Raw genomic sequence first — 6,208 nt, forward strand, 5'->3', positions numbered from 1 at the left:
ATCAGGAATTTTGTCAAACTCAGCAATATTTTTCTCACAATCATACGAAATATTATCAACCTTCTCTCTCTCATAAGCTAGAAAAGGTAATAATTGCCTATGTTGCTCCTTGCTAATTTCACATGAATGATGCAATGCAGTTAATTTGCCATAAAGTCGTTTAGCAGAGTTACAATATATGTTTCGTTGTGCTAATAAGAGTTTTACATCACTAGACAACGAATCCCTATCACACATAATGTTCGTTATTTGCAACTCTAAACCCTCATTTTTTATTCTTTTGGCATCTAACTTCTTCTGAACTTCTATCAACTCCGTAGTTGATTTCTTAGCCTCATTGCTAGCAGATACAACCAAAGCATCGAAATAAGCAATAGTATCATCAAAAGCAATTAATTCAGAATCATATGCACTTATAGGAATATTGAAAGACTGAAGAATAGTACGTACCTTGGTAGTCATTGGAGATTTATCATCACTTTTGGTCATGAAGCAATGACCAGTCACCACTTCGTCAGAATCTTCCTCCAGCTTCGCATACATGGCACCATGCGTAGGATTACGCATCTCATCATCATCGGATCTGGAAGACCAGACCTGATATGCGCCCTCTTACTCATGTTCACCTCTAGCCACCAATGACAAATTTTTCGCCTTCAAACGCACTTCTTCCAATCTCTCCACATAATACGCTTCGTCCTTCACTTTGTTCTTTCTTTCATCCTTCTTACGAAGCATGCAATCATTTGCTAGATGATTTGCTCCGTTGCAATAATGGCAATCTACACCCGAATCTCCTTTCAATTTCTTTTCCTCATTCTTAACCTCAGTCACCTTCTCAACATTCTTTTCAAACTTCTTCTTCTCTTCTCCTGCAGACTTGTTCACGAAACTTCCTTTTCCTTCACTTTGCTTCATCTTCGGATTAAACGGTTTCTTGAAAAGCTTTTTAACTCTATTGTTAGAGTAAAAAGCTACTGCCTCATCATCCGAATTCATGATAAATCCCTCTTCATCATCAGAATCACCTTTTTCAACTGTTTCCTTTTCAGACACTTTAGAGACAAGTGCTAGTGGACCTCCCAGACTCAGCTTCGACTCTTCTTCTATTTCATTCACTTCATTTTCATGAGTTTTCAGTTGATTGTACAAATCATTTAGAGAAGATGTGTCAAAACTCTGTTGATTTTTGACCATCATGCTAACACTCCTCCATTCTTTACGAAGTCCCATAACGAAGATGAGATTGAATTCCATAGCAGTCCTCGTGATTCCATAAAGATTGCATTTATAGATCAACTCATTCAGCCTATCATAATAGCATTCAATCGTTTCACCATCTTTTTGCTTGAATTCCTTCAATTCAATCAAACATTGCTTCACAGAATTTATTTTTGTCTTCTCACTTCCCTGAAACTTGTCATTGAGATTATTCCAGATATCTTTTGCAGTTGTACAACTCCTGACATAGTTGTATAAAACTGGAGGTAATGCACCGCGTAACTCTCCTATGCATCTTTTCTCAAGTTTCTTCAATCGATCAGATTGATCACCAACACTTGAAGTTCCAGACGATGATCCAATTGGTTGAAAATTTGTCGGAGGATTAATATTTCCAAAGATACATGACCAGAGCTCTTCATCGAGTCCATTCAAGTAATCTTGCATCCGATCAGCCCATTGATCATAATATTCAGGAATAAGCATAGGAATCTTAGTTGAAGATCCTAGCAAATGAGTGAATGAAGTCATCGAGTTGAGATTGAAGTTCGCCATTGATGAACGGATGAAAATTTTTCAGGATTTTTGAGAAAGCAAATAGAATTTGAAAGAAAATTGCTGAATTGAATTGAGATAACAAATAGAACACTCGATTCAACAAATCAGTTGCAGAATCGAATCACCACTGAAGATCTTGAACGCTTTTTCACTTCAAAAGGTGCGGAAACTTTTTGAATCAGAAAATTGATTCAAAAACCTTTTGAATCAGAGTGAAAATCAGATCGCATATTATGATTCCTGCTCTGATACCAATTGATGAAGTGTTGAATCAAGTATGAATCAAATCATAGTAAAACGAATGTAGTTTGAACACGAGATGTAAATATGATCTGGTTTCAACTCTATTATTCTTTCAATTGTTATATAGAGAATGTAGAAAAGTTCATACAAAGACTCGTATCCAACTCTAAGTAATGTCCCTATTTATAGGAAACATGAAAGCACACAAAAAATTACAAGGACTAAACATTTAAGCTTCGTTACAAAATTGCCTTGTAAAATAACATTAAGTTTTCAACATATTACAACAGGTCTTCGACCCTTACAGTAGTGTATAGTAGTGTAATGTAGTTCTATTATTAAAATAAAACCTTTGAAGTTATGTTTGTCCTGCAAACCAAAATATATAGTTAATGCTTATTGTGAGTGATACTATAACCATGCTAAAATGACTAGTGGCCCGCGCGACGTTCTTCAGGCGTCGGAATGTTATGACATTTGTCACCCCAGACCTGTCGGTCTAACTGTAGCTAACAATTTAGGTGCGGGATTGTCAGTCCCGTATAAATCTATACACAAATTCACTCTCTCCCTCCAGGCGACTCTGGTTATAGTTCAGGACTTTAGCGTGTACTCTGGTAGGTACAATGAAGTAGTGGCTCACAATCCTGTATTAACTTGTTTATGTATGGTGTGTAAATATTCTCTTATTCTTGTAAATGTATGTATTCCTCTTTGTAGTGTACTCGTAGTGTAAAATAATTATATTGAAATAATTATTTTTGTATCGTATCTTTGAATTTAGTTAAAATTGTGTAAGTGTTCCATAAACTATACCTATTATAGTTTAATATGTATGTTCTTGTATTGTTTCTTGAACTAGTAGAGTAGTATGTATGTTCCATAAACTATACCTATTATAGTTTATAAGTATGTTCTGTATATAATGAAAATATTTATGAAAATACCCCTTTGCTCGGCATGTTACAAAAGGGTTAAAGTTTTATACTCATATATATAAGGCATATATAATTGAGATTAAAAAGACAGTCGGACAAGTGATTTTTCCCTAAGCCCACAACCAAACAAGGAACAGGAGTTAAGGCGAAAACACCAGTCCTAAGTCTGTTGAGTCTTATATATATATATATATATATATATATATATATATATATATATATATATATATATATTATTTTGGTAAAAACAAAAGTTGAAACAGTTGAAATAATTTAGAATAGCTTGAAACAGTTCAAATTAGTTTGAAACATTTGCAATCGTTTGAATTTTTAACACAAGATTCCTTGTGTTTTACTTGTATTCCCCCCTAAAACATTGAAAAATAGTGAAAACGTAGGGGTATGAACTCACCTCGAATGTGTGTTCTAGTTTGGATACTAAGTGGTAGCGATGACCCTCGGACTAGGACTCGTGTGAATAGTCTTATCCTAATAATAATTGTACTTGATATCGTATTTAAATTAATAATAATAATTTAAAGTTTTAGTCAACACTAAATTATGTAAGAAATACTTACAAAAATTCTTAGGAATTATTTGAAGGTGTTCTTGAGTGTTCTTGGTGTTCTTGGGTGAAAACCTGAAGATTTGAAGATGGGTATGAATGTTGTTGAGGAAAATAAGGAGATTTGAAGGAATCTGGGCAAAATCTTATGAAGATATGATGTTTACGGATGAGTTTTGAGAGCAAAATGGGAAGGATTTCGTCCTTGGAAATGAGAAATGAGGTGTGTTTGCGGTTATATATATATATATATATATATATATATATATATATATATATATATATATATATATATATATATATATATATATGTGTGTGTGTGTGTGTATGTGTGTGTATGTATATATATGTATGTAGGAAGTAGATTTCGGCCTTATTCGGCCTTAGCCATGTGATTTCGGTTCTATAAGTGGTGATTTCGGTCATACATGACCGAAAACTCAATGTTCCTTTACAACCACCAAAAACTCCATTTAACTTTGATTCCCTAAACCGAAATCTCCTTTATCCAAGATTCCTAAAACCGAAAACTTAAATGTAGTGTGTTATTTTATGTTTTTAGCCTTAACATGTTGACTTGTTTTAGTTTAAATAAACTTAATCAACATGAGTTTCAATCTACATATAGTTATTAACTTATAAACATGTCCTCATGCCTATAGATGATACAATGCAACATGGTTGCAATGTTGTTTTACTTGTACATGATTAAGATTTAGACTTTTATTTGAACATGTGTGACCTTGATTGAATTTTATTAAACCGAAATAACCGGTTGTTACATTATCCCCCCGTTAGAGGGAATTTTGTCCTGAAATTATTTCTATAGTGAGTACTCATGGACTAGGGAAAAGGTGTGGGTACTTTAGTAGCATCTGGTCTTCTCGCTCCAAAGTGAATTCGGGTCCTCGATTGGCGTTCCAGTCGGTATGCGACTTTGTTTCGTTCTCTTGACTTCCCTATCCATGATTTCTACTGGTTCTTCCACAAAGTGTAGGCTCTCGTTTATCTCGATTTCATCGAGTGGAATTACAAGAGTCTCGTTAGATGAACACTTCTTTAGATTAGACATGTGGAAGATAGGGTGTAAGTCATTAAGTTCTTGAGGTAGTCGGAGTTTGTAAGCTACTGGGAGAATTCTAGCAAGAATCTCGAACGGCCCAATGTACCTTAGATTTACTTTTCCACATTTTCTGAAACGTATCATGCCCTTTCAGGGTGAGATCTTCAACAGAACGCAGTCACCAACCTGGAATTCCAAGGGTTTTCGTCTCTTATCAGCGTAGCTCTTTTGTCTGTCTCTAGAAGCTTTCAGTCGTTGTTGGATTTGAACAATCTTCTTTTTCGTTTCCCTGATGATCTCCGGGCTGGTGAGAGTGCTTTCAGGAACTTGCCTTCTAGCTAGTCGCATGTCACCCACTTCAGCCCAACACATAGGTGATCTGCACTTGCGGCCATAGAGGGCTTCGAACGGGGCAACCTTGATGCTAGTATGATAGCTATTGTTGTATGAGAACTCGACAAGTGGAAAATGGGTATCCCATGCTTTACCAAATTCGATCACACAAGCTCTCAGCATGTCCTCTAATGTTTGAATAGTTCTCCCACTCTGCCCATAAGTTTGTGGGTGGTAGGCTGTACTCATGTCCAGCCTAGTTCCCAAAGATTTTTATAGTGATTTCCAGAACCGAGAGGTGAATCTACTGTCTCTATCAGAGATAATAGATATTGACACACCATGCAGTTGTACTATCTCTCTAATATACGTTCTGGTAAATTTCTCCATCTTGTCTGTTTCCTTTATTGGTAGGAAGTGTGCAGATTTGGTTAATCTGTCGACGATTATCCAAATGGTGTCATGACCACCCTTGGTCTTGGGCAACTTGGTTATGAAATCCATTGTAATCCGCTCCCACTTCCACCCAGATATCTCTGGTTGTTGTAGTAAACCTGAGGGCTTCTAGTATTCTACCTTGACTTTGGCGCAAGTTAGGCAGTTGTCCACATAGGTAGCAATCTCTGCTTTCATGTTCGGCCACCAATAGAGTTTTTTGAGATCCAAATACATCTTATCTGAACCTGGACGAATGGAGTACCGAGTTTTGTGGGCTTTGTTCATGACAACATCTCTGTAGCCACCAGACTTCGGTGTCCAGATCCGATTCATGAGATAACGAACTCCGTCACCCTTGATTTCTAAGTTCTTCTCCATTCCTCTTATGGCTTCACCTGCTACATTATCAGGTTTCAAGGCTTCCAGCTGTCACAACTCGAAACTTTTGACTCAGCAAAGTGTAAACCCTAACCTAGTACAAGAAAAATCACAGTGCAATCCTTGTTGCATTTTATCATCTATAGCCTTAGCGCTTGTTTATAAAAAATTAACAAAGAGGTATGAATTGAAAACTTAAGCTAAATTAGGGTGTTATAAATCAAAATAGGTTGAAAGACTAAGGGTTTAAAACATAAATAACCCCCACTAATTGAGTTTTCACCAAGAAATCAATGCATTAAAGGCTAGAATTAACCTCAAATGGGAGTTCACGGCCAAAACCAAATGAGGAATGGTGTTCACGGTGGAAAGTTTTAATTCACAAAGGAGTTTACGGATGGAAAAATCCGTAAACACACCCTTAATGGGCTGAATACCCGTTTCTAGTCCATTAATAGACCGTAAACACCC

The sequence above is a fragment of the Lactuca virosa genome, chromosome 2 (assembly GCF_052849685.1).
Source record: "Lactuca virosa cultivar CGN04683 chromosome 2, Lactuca_virosa_CGN04683_v6, whole genome shotgun sequence".
Taxonomy (NCBI): Eukaryota; Viridiplantae; Streptophyta; class Magnoliopsida; order Asterales; family Asteraceae; genus Lactuca; species Lactuca virosa.